The sequence below is a fragment of the Bos javanicus genome, chromosome 8 (genome assembly GCF_032452875.1).
Source record: "Bos javanicus breed banteng chromosome 8, ARS-OSU_banteng_1.0, whole genome shotgun sequence".
NCBI classification, from domain to species: Eukaryota; Metazoa; Chordata; class Mammalia; order Artiodactyla; family Bovidae; genus Bos; species Bos javanicus.
In genome coordinates, this window is record NC_083875.1 from 15,494,578 (window position 1) to 15,520,299 (window position 25,722).

Here is a 25,722-nt window from a genome sequence, read left to right on the forward strand (position 1 = left end):
TTTAGAATCAGCAGCTCAAAGATAACTGTTTTTCTTCTGCATCTTTGCATTATCTTACTGCTTTGATTTAATTTATATTTAATTTCATTGACTTTTAAATATTTTGTAAGTGACCAAAACATGTTCTGTAAAATCAAAATTATAATGTTGTATTTCTCATTTTAAAACAGTGCTTTCTTAATCCAGAGGTTTTTTTTTGTTTGTTTGTTTAACAAATTGCTCTGATAAAATAATCCTACTTAAGTTTAATTTAAATGAAATTTAAATTCAGTGGGACCAACTTTGAGTCTGATTTATAAGTAAATGAAGGAGAGCCATCTCTGTGAATAATTAAAAATTGAGACATGACAACTTGCGTAGATTCATATTAAGATAAATAGATTGAGATTTTGATAACTAGATTACAATAAAATCATCTATCATTCTTCATTAGAGCTTTTATAATAAAAATAAATAATGATATCAGAAATACTATAGTCACCACTTTATAATTATCAAAAGCTATCAGGATTTAAAAGTATGATTTACTCTTTGAAAGTACTTTGTGTTGAGTTTAGCAGTAATCCATTAAGTAGAAACTTTCTTATGTGTCTTTTGATAAAATATGCATTACTATATTAATTTTAAAGAAACCAGTAGTTCAGCTGATGTTAACCACCTATTATCTTTGAAGAGAAAATTAACTTTTTATGCTTTAGTATTTTTATTACATAACACATATATGAAATAGAATTTTCAAAGTACTTAGAATAAAATAGAAATTTGTCTGAATTCCTACTTCTTAATTCAGTGGTAAGAACTGTAAACTGTTCATTTTATGTCTTTCTAGTACTTTTCTATCAGATATACAATGTAGGGATATATCATTTGAAAAAGTTCAGTCTGTCATATGGTACATTTATATTGTACTGCAGCTCTGTGTTTTCTGTGTATCAGTATATGTGGGAGATGGTCCTTGTAAGATATATTGGTCTATCTCATTATTTTTAGTATGTGTTTAATATTATGTGAATGAACCATCATGTCTTAAACCAGTCTCCTCCTTTAGATGGACATTTAGATTGTTTCCAGATTTTTTCCATTATAATTATGTGTATGTGATTTAATATATAATATGAATATATAATTTACTATAACATAAAATGTATAAAATTTGTTTTGAAACTGAGAAAATATTTGAATATACCTTTTTCAGAGGCAACTGACCGTAATTCAAATAAAATGAACTGAGTAGCCCAAAGAAGAATATTGTCTGATAGAAGGAAAGTTTTGGAGGTGTACTTGTTTAAGATATGGAAAGATTCAAGTTCCAAGTTTTTAAATGTCTCTGAATCTCTCATTTTCTTTGTTCTGTGTGACATTTATTCTCAGAGAAGATCTCTCCATATGTCAGAAAAAGATGATCACCAGATGACTTAAGTTTATGTAGTCCTTGCATACATCAACTTAAAGTTGAAATGCTCTCTCTTCTGGGAATCATGTGAAACAAATTTTAATGAGACTTTATATTCACTGTTACGTGCCTAAATTCTGGCAGAACAAGAAAGGGAATGAGGCATCTCTAGTGTGTGTGCTCAGTCGTGCCCGACACTTGGCGACCCCATGGACTGTAGCCACCAGGCTCTTCTGTCCATGGGATTATTCAGGCAAGAAGAGTGGAGTGGATTGCTACCTCCTTCTCCAGGGGATCTTCTCGACCCAGGGATGGAACTCACACAGGCAGATTCTTTACCACTGAGCCACCCAGGAAGCCTGGCATTTAGTACTGTGTACCCAATACTGTGATTGACCATCTTCACCATAACCACCTAGGATGGAAGAATTTCTTCAAAGAAAAAAACCACAGAAACAATAGATAAAGAGTTGTTTACATTTCAAATTTTGGTAGATGTAGCCAAATTGTAGTTCTGAAGCAATTGATACTGCAAGCAAACTATGTGAAATACTTGTCCTGCATCATATCAATGCTGTGTCACATTATGTGTTTTACTTTGATGAGGTTTCGAAAATCTCATTTTATTTTCTATTTCTTTTTAGTACTAATGAGTCATGGTATTGTTTTCATATGTTTATTGGGCACTTATATCTCACAAAAAGATCTTCACGACCCAGATAATCACAATGGTGTGATCACTGACCTAGAGCCAGACATCCTGGAATGTGAAGTCGAGTGGGCCTTAGAAAGCATCACTACAAACAAAGCTAGTGGAGGTGATAGAATTCCAGTTGAACTATTCCAAATCCTGAAAGATGATGCTGTGAAAGTGCTGCACTCAATATGCCAGCAAATTTGGAAAACTCAGCAGTGGCCACAGGACTGGAAAAGGTCAGTTTTCATTCCAATCCCAAAGAAAGGCAATGCCAAAGAATGCTCATACTACTGCACAATTGCACTCATCTCACATGCTAGTAAAGTAATGCTCAAAATTCTCCAAGCCAGGCTTTAGCAGTATGTGAACCGTGAACTTCCTGATGTTCAAGCTGGTTTTAGAAAAGGCAGAGGAACCAGAGATCAAATTGCCAACATCCGCTGGATCATGGAAAAAGCAAGAGAGTTCCAGAAAAGCATCTATTTCTGCTTTATTGACTATGCCAAAGCCTTTGACTGTGTGGATCACAATAAACTGTGGACAATTCTGAAAGAGATGGGAATACCAGACCACCTGATCTGCCTCTTGAGAAATCTGTATGCAGGTCAGGAAGCAACAGTGAGAACTGGACATGGAAAAACAGACTGGTTCCAAATAGGAAAAGGAGTACGTCAAGGCTGTATATTGTCACCCTGTTTATTTAACTTATATGCAGAGTACATCATGAGAAATGCTGGAGTGGAAGAAACACAAGCTGGATTCAAGATTGCCAGGAGAAATATCAATAACCTCCGATATGCAGATGACACCACCCTCATGGCAGAAAGTGAAGAGGAACTAAAAAGCCTTTTGATGAAAATGAAAGTGGAGAGTGAAAAAGTTGGCTTAAAGCTCAACATTCAGAAAACGAACATCATGGCATCCGGTCCCATCACTTCATGGGAAATAGATGGGGAAACAGAGGAAACAGTGGCAGACTTTATTTTTCTGAGCTCCAAAATCACTGCAGATGGTGACTGCAGCCATGAAATTAAAAGACGCTTACTCCTTGGAGGGAAAGTTATGACCAACCTAGATAGCATATTCAAAAGCAGAGACATTACTTTGCCAGCAAAGGTCCCTCTAGTCAAGGCTATGGCTTTTCCTGTGGTCATGTATGGATGTGAGAGTTGGACTGTGAAGAAGGCTGAGCGCCAAAGGATTGATGCTTTTGAACTGTGGTGTTGGAGAAAACTCTTGAGAGTCGCTTGGACTGCAAGGAGATCCAACCAGTCCATTCTGAAGGAGATCAGCCCTGGGATTTCTTTGGAAGGAATGATGCTAAAGCTGAAGCTTCAGTACTTTGGCCACCTCATGTGAAGAGTTGACTCATTGGAAAAGACTCTGATGGTGGGAGGGATTGGGGGCAGGAGGAGAAGGGGACGCCAGAGGATGAGATGGCTGGATGGCATCACTGACTCGATGGATGTGAATCTGAGTGAACTCTGGGAGTTGGTGATGGACAGGGAGGCCTGGCGTGCTGCGATTCATGGGGTCACAAAGAGTCAGACACGACTGAGTGACTGATCTGATCTGATATCTCCTCTCTGAATTATTTTGCATTAAGTAATTTGTCTTTTTGACGTTAATGTTAAGGAAACATTATATATTATGAATAGTAATCTTCTGTTTCATAGATGGCACATAAATTCTTTAGTCTACATTGCATCTTTCAGTCTTTCTGACGTCCCTCAATACACAGATGCACCTCATTACACAGATCCTTTATGACTTCTAATTATTGCTTTTTCCTCAGGCAGGCTTGCTTCCTCACAAGGTATTTTTAGTATTTCTTTTAATAGCTTTGAAGTTTTAAAAAGTAGAGTGTTTCTATTTTATAATTATATCTTTAATATTCAAAAGCAAATAAGCAACGACGTGCTGTAGTACATTCTTCACTCACTCCATAAGTAGGCAAACAAGCATGGTTTGATTGGTGCTGGAGAGGAAATCAATGTTTCCTGTAGGATGGCCTCAAGACTATTGCATCCTAATCATATACATCAGTAATAAAGTACCTGTCTCATCACTGCCATTTGGAACCCCTCCTTACCAGTTTTTCTGCTCCATCGTCCATAATATGTTCTTGTTGTTCGCTCCTGTTCTTGACTTATTTCAGTTAGTCACTAGGTGCCGGACATCAGATCTTCACTTGCTGTTGTCCAAAGCTGAAAGGAAAGAAATGCAGATGGTGGAGGGGGCTTCTTCACATGTAGAGGAAAATATTTCCCAGTGTAGGTTATATCATATACTATATATTTCTTTGGCCAGACGAGTTTCATAGCCACCTCTCCAGGCCAGTCCTTGGCATAGGTGTGTGAGATCCCGATTATCAGCTTTAACCATCCATTCCCAGGGACGTTGAACAAATTTGTTAACAAGAAAAATGTGGGAGAATGGTTAATGAGTGGGTAAAGAGCAGAGTCTATCACATCAAATATACAAATATAGTACTTTAAATTTACAGAAGAGTTTCATGTATTAATTTATTCATTTTACCTCTCATTTTTGTTAAGGAGATTTTCTTTTAATTTTACAGTTGAGGAAACTGAGATCTTAAACATTACATGTTCTGCCTATTATAACACTAATGAGACATGAGAGAATTAATTCACATTGTCTAACTTTTCTCTCAGGACTGTATTTATTTTGCCACATAGTTTAACATTTACACAAATAAGTGTTGGGGCTTCCCTGGTGACTCAGATGGTAAAGAATTGGCCTGCAAGGTAGGAAACCCAGGTTCAATCCCTGGACCGGGAAGATCCCCTGGAGGAGGGAACGGCAACCCATTGCAGTATTCTTGCAGGAGAATTCCATGGACAGAGGAGCCTGGTGGGCTATGGTCACAAAGCTGATGAGACATGAGAGAATTAATTCGTGTTTTTCAACTTCTAGCTCAGAACTGTATTTGCTATCAGTTCAGTTCAGTCGCTCAGTCGTGTCCAACTCTTTGCAACCCCATGAATCGCAGCACGCCAGGCCTCCCGGTCCATCACAAGCTCTCAGAGTTCACTTAGACTCAAGTCCATCGAATCAGTGATGCCATCCAGCCATCTCATCCTCTGTCATCCCCTTCTCCTCCTGCCCCCAGTCCCTCCCACCATCAGAGTCTTTTCCAATGAGTCAGCTCTTCGCATGAGGTGGCCAAAGTACTAGAGTTTCAGCTTCAGCATCATTCCCTCCAAAGAAATCCCAGGGCTGATCTCCTTCAGAATGGACTGGCTGGATATCCTTGCAGTCCAAGGGACTCTCAAGAGTCTTCTCCAACACCACAGGTCAAAAGCATCAATTCTTCGGCGCTCAGCCTTCTTCACAGTCCAACTCTCACATCCATACATGACCACAGGAAAAACCATAGCCTTGACTAGAGGGACCTTTGTTGGCAAAGTAATGTCTCTGCTTTTGAATATGCTATCTAGGTTGGTCATAACTTTCCTTCCAAGGAATAAGTGTCTTTTAATTTCTACATGGTTTATCATTTAAACAAATAAGTGTGTTTTTAAAAATTGAAGTATAAGTGATTTACAATGTTGTGTTAGTTTCTGGTGTATAGGAAAGTGTTTCAGATATCTATCTACTTATCTATATTCTTTTAGAATTTTTTTTCCATTACAGTTTATTACAAGATATTGAATATAGTTCCTCTGCTGTGCAGTAGGACCTCATTTATCTATTTAATAGAGTAGTTGATATCTGCTTATCACAAACTTCTATTTTATCCCTCCCCCTTTCCCCTTTGATAACCATAAGTTTGTTTTCGATGTCTTTGAGTCTGTTTTTGTTTTGTAAATAAGTTTATTTGTGTCTATTTTAGATTCAACATGTAAGTGATATCATGTGATATTTATCTCTGTCTGATTTATTTTCCTTAATATGATAATCTCTAATCTCTAGGTTTCTCCAGTGTTGCTGCAAATGGCATTATTTAACTCTTTTCTTAGCCAAGTAGTACTCTCTCTCTCTCTCTCTCTCTCTCTCTCTCTCTCTCTATATATATATATATATATATATAAGTTGCTTCTATGTCCTGACTGCTGTAAATAGTGCCACTATGAACAGTAAGGTGCATGTATCTATTTTTATATTTGGAGAAGGAAATGGCAAACCACTCCAGTACTCTTGCCTGGAAAATCCCATGGACACAGTCCACAGGGTCGTTAGAGTTTCCTCTGGATGTATGGCCAGGAGTGGGATTTCTGGATCATATTGTAACTCTGTTTTTAGTTTCTAAGGAACCTCCATACTGTTTTCCATAGCAGCTGCACCAATTTAAATTCCCATCAACAGTGGGAATTCCCTTTTCTCCACACCCTCTCCAGCATTTATTATTTATAAACTTCTTAATGATGGCAATTCTGACCAATGTGAAGTGATACCTTATTTTAGTTTTCATTTGCATTTCTCTTGACAATTAGCAATTTGGGGCATCTTTTCATGTGCTTATTGACTATACAGTGGAAACAGTGTCAGACTTTATTTTTTGGGGCTCCAAAATCACTGCAGATGGTAACTGCAGCCATGCAATTAAAAGACATTTACTCCTCGGAAGGAAAGTTATGTCCAACCTAGATAGCATATTCAAAAGCAGAGACATTACTTTGCCAACAAAGGTCCGTCTAGTCAAGGCTGTGGTTTCAGTGTTCATGTATGGATGTGAGAGTTGGACTGTGGAGAAAGCTGAGCGCCGAAGAGTTGATGCTTTTGAACTGTGGTGTTGGAGAAGACTCTTGAGAGTTCCTTGGACTGCAAGGAGATCCAACCAGTCCATTCTAAAGGAGATCAGTCCTGGGTGTTCCTTGGAGGGAATGATGCTAAAGCTGAAACTCCAGTACTTTGGCCACCTCATGCGAAGAGTTGACTCATTGAAAAGACTCCGATGCTGGGAGGGATTGGGGGCAGGAGGAGAAGGGGACGACAGAGGATGAGATGGCTGGATGGCATCACCGACTCGATGGTCGTGAGTTTGAGTGAACTCCGGGAGTTGGTGATGGACAGGGAGGCCTGGCGTGCTGCAGTTCATGGGGTCGCAAAGAGTCGGACATGACTGAGCGACTGAACTGAACTGATGTCTTCTTAAACATGTGTTTTTAAAATAAGAAAAAAAATTTTATTTGAGTGAAATATCATCTTCAAAATAGTAATTTCCTTTTTTTTTTCAGGTACAAAAATTGTCTTGGGAGTAGCTAACCATGAGTATCCTCTTAGTAGAAAAAAGATAACAGCTGCATTGCAAGGTGCATAAGTCATTTCTCACACAAAGGAAACTTAAAATTATTAAAATAGGTAGAAGAAACAATTTTTCGGGAATATATTCAGGGAAAGTTGAAAGCATGAATTGGGTGGTTTCATGGATGCTTTTCATGAGATACAGGCAACAATACCTTTTGTATAATATCACATATTTTAAAAATATGTGTGAAAGGGTTTGTTCCTATAAAGTCCTTTGAAGGCTGTAAGATGTTACTAGATTTTTGTTTGTTTGTTTTCTAAATAGTAGAAAGTAGCAGGATGGATTCTGTTTCATTTATAATCTCTTCCCCAAATACACCTGTTTTTTCAGTACTGTCATTTGGGCTTTTTATTGTCTACTATAGGAAATCATTCCAAAGCAGTCTTGACATGTCACATATAAGCTCTTATGTTTCTTGTTTCAAGTGTTAATGCAGTACTAAGAACATTAATGTCTGAGGATCTCTTCTGCTGACAGCCAGTCTGACATGCTGGTTCAGATAAACTAAATTTTAGTGTAAAAACAGAAGTGCTCCATTTGCTGCCTTATGAATATTCTGAGCACCTGGGGTAGTAAAAGATGATCTGCACAGATCCTTATTATGTTACAGTTGTTTGTCTTTATTTAAAGCATATTTGTTCAGCAGACATACATGATTTGCAGAGATGCCAATTTATAAATCCTTTGATGTTTTATGGTCTATTATTGAATACCTCAAAAGTGAAGAGAAATATCCTTTTCCCACTACTTGTTTATGTGATACAAATAGGCGGTTTTTGCCTGCAATGTAGATTTTTTGATTGCTTGATTCTTTTCAAATAGAAATGGGGAAACTGGCTTTTTAGATGAAGTTTCCCAAATTTAGTGAGGATTCTTTTAAAACCTCTTTATTAAAAATGACAACAAAAAAGAAGCCCTCCTTTCTTCTATCGATTAATATATATCTTTTTGGAATTCTGTCTGCTTGCTTATATTTTTTAGTATTTTATCCCTTTTATAATGATAAGAAAGAGAATCCCATTATATGATGAGGTAAATGAATTCTGAGGTGCCTATAAAATTTAGAAAACATTCATGTGAATGGGTTTAAAAAATCTAACAAACTGGAAAGATAAGCTGAATATGCGAAAATAATGTCAAATATTTCAATTGAAGTACTTTGGACTGGAACTTACATATTACAATATAAATGTCAAATATTGATTGAAACATCCATTTATATATTGTTAACATTTTATAAAATACCACTTATAATAATAACAGTAATATCATATGTATGCTTTGCTTTGGGTAATTAACTATTTTTCAGGCCTTGATTATTTTTACCTGTTAAATGGTGGACTTTTTAGATCAAAGTCACAAAGTCCAGTGCCCATGTGAGTCCAGACTGTATGGTGAGTGGGTAGCAGGGACTTTCTATAACCAGAGAATACATTTTATATCTGGGCTGGTCTGTTTCTTTCTTTTTTTTGTTTTTTAACCTAGACATTTTGGGTGAAAGAAAACATACATTAAAGGGTGAAACAAAAAAATACATGCATCTTCTGAACTAAAGCATGACTAAGATCACATCTAGCTTTTTTAAAAAAAATGGATATATTTGCACACAAATCAGAGAAGCATTTCTTCAGTCTAATCTGCCACTTGTTTAATGTTTTTTGTCCTTAAAATTTAACAGTGTAGTTGACCCCACCTTCTTGGTTCTATTTGAAAGTCATCGTAGAACTATTATTTTGATAATGAAATACAATATGTATATATATATATATATAATTTGTGTGTATATAAACACACACACTGCTGCTGCTGCTTGGTCCCTTCAGTCGTAGCTGACTCTGTGCTATGGACTGTAGCCTGCCAGCTCCTCTCTCCGTGGAATTCTCCAGGCAAGAATATGGGAGTGGGGAGCCAGCTCCTTTTCCAGAGGATCTCCCCAACCCAGAGACTGAACCCTGGTCTCCTGCATTGCAAGAAGATTCTTTACCACTGAGCTACCAGGGAAGCCCATACACACGCACTATATGTATCTATATAGATAGATATGGGCTTCCCAGATGGCTGTAGTAGTAAAGAACCCACCTGCCAATGCAGGAGTTGGAAGAGATGTGAGTTCAATCCCTGGGTTGGGAAGATCCCCTGGAGGAGGGCACGGCAACCCACTGCAGTTTTCTTACCTGGAAAATCCCATGGACAGAGGAGGCTGGGGAGCTACAGTTCATAGTGTCACACAGAGTTGGACACAACTGAAGTGACAGCATAGCACACACACAGATACAGATATAAGATAAATCTTGATGGTGTGTATATACATATTTACTAATATTTTCTTCCTGGAGAATAGTGCTAGCACTGATTTAGGTGTTAGATAACGTAGAACTTTTTTAAATAAAAAAAATAAACTCTGATCTATTGTTCTAAGGAAAATCAGACTTTACTCTGTAAAAGATGAATCTTTTATTACATGAGGAATTAGCTTATTCTTTTGTGTGATTCATTTTGGAGAAGGCAATGGCACTCCACTCCAGTACTCTTGCCTGGAGAATCCCATGGATGGAGGAGCCTGGCAGGCTACAGTCCATGGGGTTACAAAGAGTCGGACACGACTGAGCGACTTCCCTTCCCTTTTGTGTGATTCTTCCTTTGTTGTGCTTGATCATATTCTTAAGTTTTAAGTATCAATAGGTCACAGCCACTTAATTTTATTTTTGTAAATAAATAAACTTTAATGGGAAAAAAGTTTATCTATTTTACAAATGATTTTTACCCTGCAACCCATAGTCCTCTTCCTATTATCTATTCCAGACTTAGAGAAAATCACTTACAGCTTCTTGTAGGCTCAGTAGACATTATGAAGTTCTGGTGATGTTCAAATTTAAGGTTGTGCCAGGAGCAAGTAATGTTTAGTATCATGTCTGTGAGAAAATGATCTGGGTTGTTCAATCAACTACGGGAGTCTTTGTAAAGCTTCGGATCTTCAAGGCATAATGTCTGTGAGAATAGGAACTTTGCTATTACGGTTTTAATTGCTATATCGCTAGTGCTTAGAGTCATTATTCTTAATGTTTATAACAGTGTCTGGTAAGTATCAGGTGTTCAATAAATATATATTTAAGTAACTATTGGATTAATTTGTGGGAAATATTTTAGGAGGCCAAATATGAATATTGAAAGTAAGTAGTATTCCAGGGAAAATACAGTAGGGAAATTGAAAAATATTTTTAATAGATTTTTAAACTATGGGATGAACATTTTGGTTTCCATTGCTGTAATAGCAATCATCAGGGGAGATTTTGAAGGTTTAAAGAGATTTTCATTTTCTCAAGATTTTCAAGGAAAAGCTAAGAGGAGAAATGAAACACTTACGTCAGTGGTACTATTGACTCAAGGTTGTAAATGTTGATAAAAGTATCCTTACTAAAGCTATGTTATAGTAGTTAAACCATTAAATGAATGAGTTATTAGCTCTGTACTCACTTGTTTGTGTCTACAATAAGGTAGTTATGGAATTATCTACATACTTCCAGTATTTGCTTTGCAGATTATAAACACACACATATGCACACATACATGTGTGTGTGTCTCTGTATATAAACTGACTGGCTGAATCAGGTTTTTTACCTTTGTTATTTGTAGAAATTCTGCTTCTTGCATGTGCATGCATGCTAAGTTGCTAAGTTGTGTATGATTCTTTGTGACCCTGTGGTCTATAACCTACCAGGCTCTTCTATTCATGGGATTTGCCAGGCAAAAATACTGGAATGGGTTGCCATGCCCGCCTCCTGGGGATCTTCCTGACCCAGGGATTGAACTCCCATCTCCTGCGTCTCCTGCATTGCCAGGCAGATTCTTTACCACTGAGGCACCTCGGAAACCTAAGTGCATTCTGCTTAATTATGTTTTCTTAATTATTATCCCTAACTGTCCACCCAACTGTAGATCATTTAAATCTTGATTACTTCTACTTTATAGCTAATATACTGAAAATAATATTCCCTAATTAACTGATAACATTGTGTCATTTTCAGTTCATGGAATACCTATTTCAAAACAAATGCCAGCTCATATGTCCACAGTTGTGTTCTCAATATTTTATTTCACAATGTAATATTGGTTATTTGCATCAGTTCTGTACCATTGCATCAGAAATCATCCCCAGTTTGTGGTTTAAAAGAACAAATATATGCATTGCTCATGAATGTTCAACTGGGCAGGGCTTGACAGGAGTAGCTTGTCTCAGCTGAGCCACCTCAGGTGGAAAGTTGATGTTTCACTTTCAAGGTGACTCATTCCCAGGACTGGCATATTGGGATAGATAGCCAGCTGGGAGCTCAACTGGGGCTGTCGGTCAGGAAACTTGTTTTCTTTCTGTGTAAATCCCTTTATTGGCTGCTGAAGTTTCTTACAGCATGGTAGTTATTTCCATATACTCTAAGAAAATGAAGTATAAGTGCATGGTTTTTTTTATGCCTAGCCTTGCAAGTTGCATTCCATCACTTAATCTGGATTTCAGTGGTCAAGGCAGTTACAAGAGCCCACCCAGTTTCAAGGAGAGGAGTCATAAACACCATCATGCGGTGGTTTAACAAAGGTCTGAAATAGCATGTGGGACACAAGATACTGTTGTGTTCCTCTTTGGAAACTACAAAGCACCATATGGTTACTGATTTGTTATCAGTAACCTATTCTTTGCAGGATTCCAAAACAGGGTTAGAAATGAAGATGCTGTTACCTTTGTCATCCTCAGCCCTTTTCTATATATTTTCACGGCTCTCTTCTGAACTGGGGCTTTCTTACTCTTAGGGCTTAGCACTGACTCTTGTACTTTGTAAGACACAGTATACTTGTCTACTGGATGCGTGAATGAATGAATATATGTTCTTCTAATGCCAAGATTTTCTCTAAGCTTTCCTGACACCTAGAAAGAAACTTTTCTTTAGAGAAAGGAACAGTCATGAGATTCAATCATGAGCATGTTTTCTGTATGCTGTTAGATTCATAAGTCCTATTTCCTGCTCATTGTTCCTCTGTATCCACGACTGCATGTGCACATGGAAAAGTAAGATTATCTAAGATCAGAATCTAAAAGAAGGCTCTGCATCAATAAAGGATTCATGTTGAAAATCTGCTGTGAAAACTCAGTGAATGGGGAGTTAGACATTTTCTGTAAGCTGTATTTTAGTACTAATAGAAATAAGACATCATAAGTTTCTGATATCAATATTGATTTTGAAAAGAGTCAGTTTATTTTAATATGACCACACCTCCAGATCTTTTTTGCTAAAAATGATATTTTGATATATTGAGTGTTTTACTTAGTGTTAAAATATATTTTTAATTCTCAAGACTTCAAAATATCTTAAAACTTTAAGGTAAACCTTGAAAAAGTGATTAATGCACTCACAAGCTCTTCTTTTTTATACTGAGTGGGAAATACAATTAGATAATATGTAATATTCAATCTTCTTTTTCTGTAATGTTTTCCCTCTGCCTCTACCTCTGATAAAATCTGTAAGATTCTTAAATTTGTCAGACTGGTGAAGTTAGACATTTCTTTATGTAGAAGGCAATTTACTGAAGCCAGAGTGTAATGAAATAATCTTTTAATGTATATTCTTTGGAATAGCCTTGTTTTGGTGGTGTATTTCATTACACTCTGGTTTCAGTAAATTGCCTTCTACATAAAGAAATGTCTGACTTTACCAGTCTGTAAGATCCTTGGAATTCTCCAGGTCAGAATACTTTAGTGGGTAGCCTTTCCCTTCTCCAGGAGATCTTTCCAACCCAGGGATTGAACCCAGGTCTCCTGCATTGCAGGTGGATTCTTTACCAGCTGAGTCACCTAATGATTTGCGTTTATATTAAAATTGAACATAATTTAAAATTTTGTATTTATATAATATAATAATTTTTCCAATGATTGTTTATTCAAGTCACAAAGGTATACAGTTTGATTCATATTTTATAAAAAAAACCTGTTTTATTTCTTATAAGATCCACTTGGAAAGAATATTTGCTGACACAGGTATTCTTTTGAGTAATGCCTTTCATACCTACTCATTCATTAATTTATTATTTATTCATTTATTATACCTTTTTTACTCATTCAGCAAGCATATATAAGCTCTTCATATGTTAGACTCAGTATTGTATATGAGATTAAATAAGATACTCTTACTCTTCATACTCTGATGCTTACAGTCTGTTAGAGAAAGTTATCAACTCTTTTATTTTCAAATGCTAACAGCAAACAGTCTTTTCGGAGATGTGTTTGTAAGATGCCTTCCTTGATAGCTCTCTTTTGTAATAGTTTCATTTTTATAATAATCAAAAAATGTTTCTATATAAGGTCCTTTGTATCCTTTGCATTATGTAGTCTTCTTTGTACACTATTAAAATTACTTCTCAGTAATAATAGAATTTGTCCATTTCTTCTAGGTTCTTCTTTGTATTGGCATATAGTTGCATATAGTCTTGCATGATCTTTGTATTTCTGTGGTGTTAGTTATATCTTCCCCTTTTTCATTTCTAATGTGATTGATTTGAACCTTCTCCCTCCCCTATTTTGATACAGCTGGTTAAAGGTTTATCTTTTTTTTTTTAATCTTTTCAAAGAACTAGCGTTTAGTTTCATTGATCTTTTGTATTGATGTCTTCACCTCTGTTTATTCATTTCTGCTCTAATCTTTATGATGTCTTTCCTTCTACTAACTTTGGGTTTTGTTTATTCTTCTTTCTCTAGTTGCTTTCAGTGTAAGGTTGGGTTGTTTTGAGATTTTTCTTGCTTGCTGAGATAAGATTGTATTGCTGTAAACTTCCCTGTTAGAACTGCTTTGCTGTGTTCCATAGATTTTGGATCATTGTGTTTTTATTTTCATTTGTTTGTACATACTTTTTGACTTCCTCTTTGATTTCTTCAGTGATCCATTGGTTATTTTAGTAGGATATTGTTTAGTTTCTATGTTTTTAGTTTTTTTACTTTTTTTTTTTTTGTATTTAATCTCATAGAGTTGTGGTTGGAAAAGATGCTTGACATGATTTGCACTTTCTTAAATTTACTGAGGCTTGTTTTGTGGCCCAGCATGTGATCAATCATGGAGAATGTTCCATGTGCGCTTGAGAAGAATATATATTCTGTTGCTTTTGAATGGGATGCCTGTGAATATCAGTTAAATTCATTTGGTCTAATATATCATTTATGACCTGTGTTTCCTTACTGATTTGCTGTCTGGATGATCTGTCCATTGATGAAAGTGGGATGTTGAAGTCCCCACTATTATTGTATTACTGTTAGTGTCTTCTTTTTTTTTTTTTTTAATTAACTTACTTATTTTGATTGAAAGCTAATTACTTTACAATATTGTGGTGGTTTTTGCCATACACTGACATGAATCAGCCATGGGTGTACATGTGTCCTCCAGTCCTGAATCCCGCTCCCACCTCCCTCCCCATCTGATCCCTCTGGATTGTCCCAGTGCACCGACTTTGAGTGCCCTGTTTCATGCATAGAAGTTGGACTGTCATCAATTTCACATATGGTAATGTACATGTTTTAATGCTATTCTCTCAAATCATCCCACCCTTGCCTTCTCCTGCAGAGTCCAAAAGCCTGTTCTTTATATCTGTGTTTCTTTTGCTGTCTTGTGTATAGGCTCATCATTACCATCTTTCTAAATTCCATATACATGTGTTAATGTGCTTTACTGGTGTTTTTCTTTCTGACTTACTTCACTCTGTGTAATAGGCTCCAGTTTCAACCACTTCATTAGAACTGAATCAAATGTATTCTTTTTAATAGCTAAGTAATATTCCATTGTGTATATGTACGACAGCTTTCCATTCGTCTGCCAATGGATATCTAGGTTGCTTCCACGTCAGAGCTATTGTAAACAGTGCTGTGATGAACACTGAGGTACACGTGTCTCTTTCAATTCTACTGTCAGCTTCTTTTATGGTTGTTAGTATTTGCCTTACATATTGAAGTGCTCCTATGTTGGGTACATATATATTTACAATGGTTATGTCTTCTTCTTGGATTCATCCCTTGATCATCATAGTGTTCTTTACCTCTTGCAACAGTCTTTATTTTAAAGTCATTTTTGTCTGATATGACCATTTGGACTCCAGATTTCTTTTGATTTCTATTGCATGGGATAACTTTTTCTACTCCCTAACTTTCAGTCTGAATGTCTCTACATCTGAAGTGCATATCTTGTTGTAGACAGCGTATTTACAGGTCTTGTTTTTGTATTTATTCAGCCAGTCTTTCTCTTTTGTTTGGATGATTTAATCTGTTTACATTTAAGGTAATTATTGATATATATGTTATTACTGCCATTTTGTTAATTGTTCTGGATTTGTTTTCATAGGTCTTTTTTTCTTCCCTTTCTCTTTTGCTCTCTTGTGATTTGATGACTAAATTTAGTGTTGTGTTTGGATTCCTTTTTCTTTTTTTGTGTGCAGCTATTGTAGATCAAAACCATGAGGTTTTAGTATAGCAGTCTATATATAAACAATATCGCTTTGAGTTGCTGCCCTTGTGGCTTAGCTGGTAAAGAATCTGCCTGCAGTATGGGAGACCTGGGTTCGATCCCTGGGTTGGGAATATCCCCTGGAAAAAGGGAATGAGTGCCCACTCCAGTGTTCTGGCCTGGAGAATTCCATGGACTGTATAGTCCATGGGGTCGCAAAGAGTCAGACACGACTGAGTGACTTTCACGTTTGCTTTCTTTTAATTTCAAATGCATTTTCAATATCCTGTATTTGTGCTCTCCTGGGTGGGGAAGATATCCTGGAGAAGGAACTGGCACCCCACGCCAGTATTCCTGCCCAGAAAATCCCATGGATGGAGGAGCCTGGTAGGTTACAGTCCGTGGGGTCACAAAGAGTCAGACACAACTGAGCTTTCACTTTCTTCCCACAATTGCTGGTTATGATATCATATTTGTGTGCAGGTGATTTCTTACCTTTGTTATATGTTTGTCTTTACCAGTGAGCTTTTTCCTCCTTAATTTTCTTGTTTCAAGTTGTAGATTCTTGGGCTAGAGCAGTTTTTTTTAGCATTGTTACAAAGCTGGTCTTGTGCTGCTGAATTCTCTTAGCTTTTGCTTGTTTGTATGGTTTTTGATATGTCTGTGGAATCTGAATGAGAGTCTTGCTGGGTCGAGTATTCTTGGTTGTAGGTTCTTCCCTTTTATCACTTTAAATATATCATGCCACTCACTCCCTTCTGGCCTGCAGAGTTTCCACTGAGAAGTTAGCTGATCACCTTATGGGGATTCCCTTATATGTTATTTGTTGCTTTTCACTTGTTGTTTTTAATATTTTCCTTTTCTGTTAATATTTGTTGACTTCACTGCTATTTGTCTAGGCATATTTCTCCTTGGGCTTATAGTATTTTCAGCATTAACAAATGGACTGTGATGAGGTTTATATTATGGTTCAAGACCACTTATAGGCCATAGATTCATGATAATAAAATCCTTTTAGCTTTTATTTTTAACATCTGGTAGCTTATTCTTGCCTGGAGAATCCCAGGGACAGAAGAGCCTGTTGGGCTGCCATCTATGGGGTCGCACAGAGTCAGACACGACTGCCGCGACTTAGCAGCAGCAGCAGCTTATCATTAAGACCCATATCTTTGGACATTCTCTGTTTCTATGATTGGGATCCTTCATTATGAAGAAGTTTCATAGTATTATTCCTAGATCAGCAGAATCTTCTGGGAAATTGTTAGAAATGCATGTTCTCAGGCTCCTTTTAAGTGTTACTGACTCAGAAACTCTTGAGGTTATATATAGCCCAGCAATCTATTAAGTCCTCCAAGTGATTTTGTTTCATATGGAAGTTTGAGGATGACAGAATTCCAGCACATTTATATCTTTGGCTTAGAATTTTAGACATTTGTAGTATGTCTAAAAACTCACAGACCCTGGTTGTGGAGTCCCAGCAAACTGCATTATTATAAACTCTTAGATGCTTCTTATATACTGTAAAGCTTGAAAACCATCCATTTAAGTTTTAAGACAAGGTCCTATTATTTACTTTCTCTGGAAGTTCTGAGAAATCATTGAAAATTTTGAGTGAAATTCTTCATCCTCAAAAGGAGCCTAACAGGAGTTTCTGAGTTAGGTCATTGTGAAAATTTGGAAATAATCCATGAGAAAGAGTTTTGTAACTTACAGAGTATTCTGAAGATGTTGTGTGCATGTGTGCTAAGTTGCTTCAGTTGTGTCCAACTCTTTGTGACCCTTTGGACTGTAGCCTACCAGGCTCCTCTGTCTACAGAGTCCTCCAGGCAAGAATACTGGAGTGGGTTACCATGCCCTCCTCCAAGGGATCTTCTTCACCAAGGGATCAAACTCGCACCTTTTATGTCTCCTGCATTGGCAGGTGGGGTCTTTACCACTAGCTTACTTGGTCTTAATTTATCACATTGGCCTGTGATGGTGACTGGAATTTTCACCATATGTGTCTTTAGGATTATGATATTTCCTTAGTAAGCTTGTATGTTAACTTCTAAATCAGTATCTTTATTGATTAGCTTGTAGTCCTAGCTTGCTGTCTAATACAGAGAGGGGATATAAGGTCATGAGGAGAGGGGTGAGGATGAGTGGGAAAGATCTGTCCAGATTACTTTGGAAAGTAAGCTCAGTGAGTGTGTAGCCATGAAGAATAGTAAAGAGTTACAGGAAGAGATTAGAAAGAGAATTTGCTGAAAAACATTGCTAACAACTTACATTTTCCTCCTGCCTATTCCTGATGCCTTGGGTTCCATTCCATCTTTTGTGCATAACTAGCTCAAGTGACTCTATGTTCAGTGTGAAACAGTACATCTAAGACATGGGGCAGAGTGCAGGGGCATTTGGGTCATTTAAGGGAAGTTCCTAAGAGAATACAAGAGCTTAGAGGAGGACAAGCCATGTGATTGGAACTCTGAGAAATGACTCATGAGGGGAAAATCAAGGATTGGTGGATCTGTGAAGGCTTTTCCTTCTAACTCATACTGAAATTTCAGTCTCAATGCTGGACACACAAAGGAAAATGATGAAATGGAAGCTCTCAGGTCTCAGATGGATGAAGTTTTAGGGTGGTCTATCTCTTTCTCTCTGTGTCTCTGTTTCTCCCATTTTTCTCTCTTTCCTACACACACACACCCACACCCCTTTGGGTAACTAAATAAAGACTGAGTGGGAAGAAATGGGGTGGTGATTCAGTAAGATCTCACAGTTGTAGTATAAGCCACTGGCAGGCGGTTCATTTCTTCCACAATAGAAATGAGTCTCAAGAGATGATTCTGGAATCCTTTGGACAATAGACTTGAGTGCAGATTGTTTTATATTGCATTCAGTCTGCTAAAGAGCTTGTCCTCCAAATCCTCTTTCATTTGAAGATTCTCATTTAGTTATTAGTAGAATTTACATCACTGATTAAGAAAATGAATAAAGGATCTCCTAATCCTATTAGCAAATTTTCTTTATCAAAGAAGTTTTCTTTTTCACCTGAAAATTGTTAATCCAAACGAATCTAGAAAGTTGCATCTGAATAATATAAGGAAAAAGATATATGGACATAGTGTTAATACATTTTTTTCTACACAGTCTATATCTTTTAGAGCTTAGAAAATATACTCTTGTGGAGGAGGAAGGGTGTAGTAATGTGCAAGAAGAGGTCAAAATTCTCTTTTAAAAAGCCTTCATTTTTCACAGTAATATAAAGTAAGAAAACAAAGCAAAATCACATGTTATCTCATACCCAAAATTTGAAAAGTGGGTAAAATTATTATGTTGCACAAATCAGATATTACTTTTATGGAACTGTACTATATCCTTCTTGATTTAAGAAAAAACAGAAAAGGAAGGAGTGTCAAGTTACTGTTAGACTTAAATGAGTAATTTCTTGTCTGCATTGAAAGTCTCTCAGTCATGTCTCTTTGTGACCCCATGGAATACTCCATGGAATTCTCCAGGCCAGAATACTGTAGTGGGTAGCCTTTCCCTCTCCAGGGGATCTTCCTAACCCAGGCATCGAACCCAGGTCTCCCACATTGGAGGCAGATTCTTTATCAGCTGAGCCATTAGGGAAGCCCAAGAATACTAGGGTGGGTCGCCTAGCCCTTCTTCAGGGCGTCTTCCCGACCCAGGAATCAAATCAGGGTCTCCTGCATTGCAGGTAGACCAGCTGAGCTACCAGGGAAGACCTGGGTTTGATCCCTCAGTTGGGAAGATCCCCTGGAGAAGGGAAAGGCTACCCACTCCAGTATTCTGGCCTGGAGAATTCCATGGACTGTATAGAGCTGGACTCACAAAGAGTTGGACACACCAGAGCGACTTTCACTTTCACTTGTCTAAATAGACCTGTGAAGTGTAAGATTGGGCTTCTTTAGTGTGACATCATTTTATAGTAAGAGCCCCACCCCAACGCACACAGACAATATCTTATTCCTTTCAGCTGTAATGGCTGTGGTATAAGGTTTCATATACCATAATCTATTTCTATCTTGAGTTTACTTTTGACTCTCTAAATATTCAAACAGTTTTTAAGTGGGAGTGGCACCCCACTCCAGTACTCTTGCCTGGAAAATCCCATGGACGGAGGAGCCTGGTGGGCTGCAGTCCAGGGGGTCGCTGGGACTTGGACGCGACTGAGCGACTTCACTTTCACTTTTCACTTTCATGCATTGGAGGAGGAAATGGCAACCCACTCCAGTGTTCTTGCCTGGAGAGTCCCAGGGGTGGGGGAGCCTGGTGGGCTGCTGTCTCTGGGGTCGCACAGAGTCGGACACGACTGAAGTGACTTAGCAGCAGCAGCAGCAAATGTTATTACTTGTGTTTTCAGAATGATTCATGCTCACCTTTAGTTGGTCTTGGCATTCTTTTTCAGGTTTGCATTGACAAGCACTATCAAAGGGCAGCATTCTGGTATGTATAAAACACATTACTTTTGTGATTGTACCAATCACATCTTATAGTAACTATTTATTTATGAGTCTGCCTCTCCAATTGCCACCCTATAATTGTGGGAATTTCTTGAAAAGGAATTGTTTCTCTTTTAGCTTCATGTAATAGTAAATATCACATGCTCACTGACATTTTGTTGAGTTTGAATATCTCTTGAGTGAATATTTTAAACTTTATAAAGTTAAATGGGGAATGCTGGGAATTACATATAATTTAGTTCTTAATTTTTCTGTGATTTTATGAAATCTTAACTAGTTAGTAGAAAAGCCTACCTATATGCTTTACCTATAAAACTTATTGTTATTGCTACTTTTATTTTGTCCTTTATTCCCCCAAATAAATCATATATTCTAGGAAACAGTAATAATTTGGATATTGGGCTTAAAATTTAGACCTTGGGTACACTAAGTGGTACCTTAGCCTCCTGAAAGAGTGTCTATGCTCAGTTTATTCCCAGGTAAAAATTTATGAGGTGTAATAAAAATATGGTTGAGTGGATTTCCTGTTACATTGTAGTGGAAGTATCATGTGAAATTGATATTCAGACTTATCTTAGAAGGTTAGCATTTTATGAAGTGTTCCATTAGTAATGAAATGTTACTTTTGAAAGACATCAATAACTTTTTCATGTACTTCAGACTTGGAAGTTACCACAAGAAATTTAATGACATGCAAACTCTGTTAGAGTTTTAGTTTTATTTATTGATACTCCATCTATATGCATAAATGAGATGTAATCATGTACCAAAGTACATTTATCTATTGTTTCATGTCTAGGAATAGGGAAAAAACCCGGGCTTTAAATGAAAACCATTTGTTTTATCTTCTTTTCTTGCCTAAAGCCAACAATTGATTGACTGCTATAATATGAATTTAGAGGTAACTAAAATCCCAATATTGTAGAAACTACATTACTGTATAACCTATCAGTTCTTAGTGATGTGTATAAAAGCTAAATGTGTTTTCAGTTGCTCAGTGTATTGTGAAAAGTCTAATGAGGCCTTTTGTTTTTTTCTTCTTGCAAGTTTTCCATGGGCATTGAGTTACATCTCAAGGGACATGTTGTGGTTTTGCAACTGACCTGCCATAGTGAGGCGCACACACTGATGCTTTGTTGTCAGTGTTTCCTTATCCCGTTTTCCTTCAGTTTATATTTACCAAAACAATCTTTAGTAGCATTTGATAAAAAGAGAGGACAGCTTTAAATTCTCTGTGTGGTACAATTTTTGTTGCTGCCACTTCTGGAATGTTCTGGCAGGAAAACTTTTAGGTCCTTAGTCTATAACCATAGCTGCTTGTGGTTCTTTCGTTCTGCCATTGCTCCTCAATGAAGAAAAGTTTTTGTTTTGTTTTATTTTGTGTGTATGTGTGGTGTTCTATTAGTTTTAAACTCAGAGAGTTGTTTTTTTTTTTATTTTTCCTGTGCTCTTAGCTTCCTTGAGATGGCAGTGTAAGCTATTTACTCGGGAATAAGCTGCTTATTTTTAGATAGTAATCAGCTACAGATTTATTTGAAACTAACATACACTGCATTGTTTTCACTGTTTTAAAAAATTAATAATTTTATAAAAGCTAATTATATACTAAATATTATGATTGATGTTTTTCTCTGTTTTTACAGTGGATTATTCTAATAAAATAATAGTCATGTACATTTTGGGGAGTATTAATTTTTACTTTGTGATTTTTTTCTCATTTATTTTTAGGTTACTGTTAAAAAACAATCTTCCAAGAGATGATAATAAAAAGTAGATAGGTCAACTATTTATTTCTACTGAACTCTGATTCTTGGAGACCTGTGGGAAAAGAGGATTGTTGTCAGTGAATTACAATATTCATGATCGTTAGCATCAGTAGTACATAGGAGAAAGACATTAAAATTTAAAAAGTCCAGAGAAGTAGAGATCTGTCTTTTATCTGTGCAAATGATGAACACAGCCACATTTAAAAAAATTACTTTCAACTGTTAAATCTGTTTGGGGATTTTAACTTTATGAAAGGAAAAAATCTTCAGAATCTTTGCACCAAGGAATACAAGCATAGTAATTTATGCCAGAATTGTAAAACAGAGTATTATGAGAAGCCTAAGGGTAATATTTCTCCTTTCTCTGGGAACAGAAAGTTGGCAAATTGTTCATTCTTTCCTCACGAAGAAATAATAATGATGACAGTAAGAGAAAAACATTGTGTACAAGACCCTGTGATAAGTGCTTCATGTATATTTTCTCTCTAATCCTTCTCAAAGTACATTACGTCATTACTGTTGCTATCAACTAGATTTGAAGAGATTGATGTCACTGGAAAATCAGAAACAGAACAGAACATATGGCCAAGTCAATGAGATTCCAGAGTCTAAGATGTTAACTCTGAAGAGATAGAGCTTTTTATTGGAAGAGATAATAATGTTGATACTTCTTTTTCTCTTTCTATATTAGCATATATACTTTCCCCTTACTCCTTTTCCCTACAAATAATCTTTTCTATGAGTAGTATGATAACTGCAACTTTTGCCCTCATGTAAGTGTTGGAAGCTGATAAATCTGAGGTACACAGATGCCACAACATAAAATACATGTATGTTTATTTTCCTTATAAAATGTTTAGTAATAAAGCTGGTTATATTATTGAGAAAATTGGGCACTTTAATAAAGTTTTAAAGGCATTCTTCATCAGCCAACAGTAATCTGAATTTAGTTCATGGCAGCCTATTTTTAGTGTAGAGCTTCTCTCTTTATTATAAACGTTGTTGCTTTTACAGATTGCTGTTCAATGTTTGGAACCCATGTGAGAGCTTAAGAGCAGTCTCCTAAAAATGATTGGTTTTTAGTTGTTCAGTAAATACCAGTAACCAAAACAATTTTTATCCAAAAGTACTATAAAATTCTTAGGATGCCTAATTCATTGGATAACCCCATCTGCATTAGTTGAATAGACATATGTCTGTGACCATTTAGTGGAAAAGATGTCTATCTGGGGCCCATGGGAAAAGGTCAAGAATGAGACAGATATTTTGTGCTTTGATCCCTTGCTCCTTCATTTGTTCAGGTTTATAAAGATCCAGGAAGTACATGACAATCCTCTATAACGTATCCAATTTATAGATATTTCATGATTCTTCACATGAATAGAGACATTTGAGTATGTGGAATAAAGGCTGGTTTCAATGTTACCTATTTGACTGCAAGTCTTGTATTTCATCACCTTTAAGACTAAAAAAATATATTTGACACTTAAGAAAAAAATTCCCTGAATTTATTTGGCAAATGATAAAAAGAATTTGTTCATTTTTTAGATAATGTTGATAACCTTTTATTTGAAATAATATGTAGACAAATTAGATAGTATTCTATTTTTACTTCAGAAGTTACTGTCATTTACCAAGGACATGTATAGCTAAAATAAACATTAACAAACTGTTTATCATATATATTAAATTCTATAGCAGTCTTCTTCTCTGCCCATTAGATGCTGCCAAAATTATGGTCCTAGCAAAGAATGCAAATTGGATCATTAACATTGGAAACAAAAATGAAGAAATTGATTGGAATGAATTATGTTAGATTTAATGAAAGCTTGGCAAAAATTGATTCTACTCACTAATATAAATGCCCTAGCTAAATGAGCAAGCTACTCTCTGTTCTTAAAACAATTAGAAATACATAAGGAACAAAAAATATGGAACAAGATTGAATTCAAGCAAAATGAAAAGAAAGAACATATAATGGTGAAATAAGATTAGTAAGAACATGTACAGGCATGGATAACACAATGTCTTTGTGATTTTCTTAGTACTAAGGGACATAGGTTCTCTATTTTTTAATATTTTAAACAGTGTATGTTTATTAGCTACTTGTATCAAAAATCTTGAGTCCCTTTTGCTGTATATTTTCACATGCATTGTTCCACTTGATTTTACAAGTAGTTTATATTTTTAGTTCCCATTTATATATATATATATATATATATATATATATATATAATCAAATAGAGACTCACAAAGGATACCCCAAAACTGATACTTTAATAACTAACTCTAGCCAATGCTGCTAAGTCGCTTCAGTCATGTCTGACTCTGTGCGACCCCATAGATGGCAGCCCACCAGAATCCCCCATTCGATTCTCAAGGCAAGAACACTGGAGTGAGTTGCCATTTCCTTCTCCAATGCATGAAAGTGAAAAGTGAAAGTGAAGTCGCTCAGTCATGTGTGACTCTTCATGACCTCCTGGCCTACAGCCTACCAGGCTGCTCCGCCCATGGGATTTTCCAGGCAAGAGTACTGGAGTGGCGTGCCATTGCCTTCTCCGACTCTAGCCAATAAGAGATGATTAATTTATTTCACATGTGATTGATGAGAATATTGATTATGCTTTATCATGAATCTCTCTGTCTTTTAGACTGTGTGCTCTAGTTTTAAGATATTTTGTTTTAAAAAGTAAAATTTAGCAAAAATACAGAGTCTAAGCTTATTGACCTGTCCCTTTAATTCTTGACAACTACTTTGACTTTTTTGCATTGTTATAAGCCTAGATATCACACTAAGCTGTGCATTTTCTTGGACAAACACAGAGCTTTAAGATATACTTTGTATTTCATTTATGCCTATAAACCAACTCTGCCATTAAAACCTTAAAATGTGGGAAAAATCAATTGGTATTCCTTGGATTTCAAGTTCTAAGTGATTATATTTTAAAGGGTTTTTCTTCACTTCTTGTCAGGATATTACTGCCAAGTCATAGGAATTGAGCTTGGACTCTGTCCTATTTAGCTGGTAATTGATGATATGTGTGCACTGGTTTTTCCCTGACCTTTACATATGTCTCTACTTGAGTTATTGTACAACTTAGGTCCATGAAAAAGGCTATCACTCAACAATGTATATGGGGATTTAGTTCTGCCCATTAATTAGCATTTAAATATCACAAACTGTGGGGATTAATTAACAGTATGAAAAATATGCATTTGGTAAGGTATCTAACCTACTTTAAAGAAAATTTGAAATTATAAAATATTCAACATAATTAAGATTAGTACATTGTACTAAAATATGCACTAAGATAGCAAGGAGACATAAGAAGGCTTTCTTAAATCAACAATGTAAAGAAATAGAGGAAAACAATAGAATGGGAAAGACAAGAGATCTCTTCAAGAAAATTGGAGATATAAAGGGACATCACCATATAGTCAACAGTGAAATCAGATTAATTATATTTTTGCAGCCAAAGATGGAGAAGCTCTATACAGTCAGCAAAAATAAAACTTAGAGCTGACTATGGCTCAGATCATCAGCTCCTTATTGCAAAACTCAGGCTTAAATTGAAGAAAGTAGGGAAGAATACTAGACCATTCAGGGATGACCTAAATCAAACACCTTATGATTATACAGTAGAGGTGACAAATAGATTC

The 25,722-nt window shown here is 36.3% G+C and overlaps 1 protein-coding gene across 10 annotated transcripts in view; it reads left to right on the plus strand.

Annotated features, from left to right (window-relative positions):
• Positions 1-25,722, plus strand: part of LINGO2 (leucine rich repeat and Ig domain containing 2) — a 1,446,924-nt gene that overhangs the window by 48,958 nt on the left and 1,372,244 nt on the right. For 4 of the 10 annotated variants that reach the window (XM_061425098.1, XM_061425102.1, XM_061425097.1 and 1 more), the window contains exon 2: positions 20,242-20,279. The exons of the other annotated variants lie outside the window; for them this stretch is intronic. The gene's annotated coding sequence lies outside the window, so the exon portion shown is untranslated. The remainder of the gene's footprint in view (positions 1-20,241; positions 20,280-25,722) is intronic. 10 annotated transcript variants of the gene reach the window in all.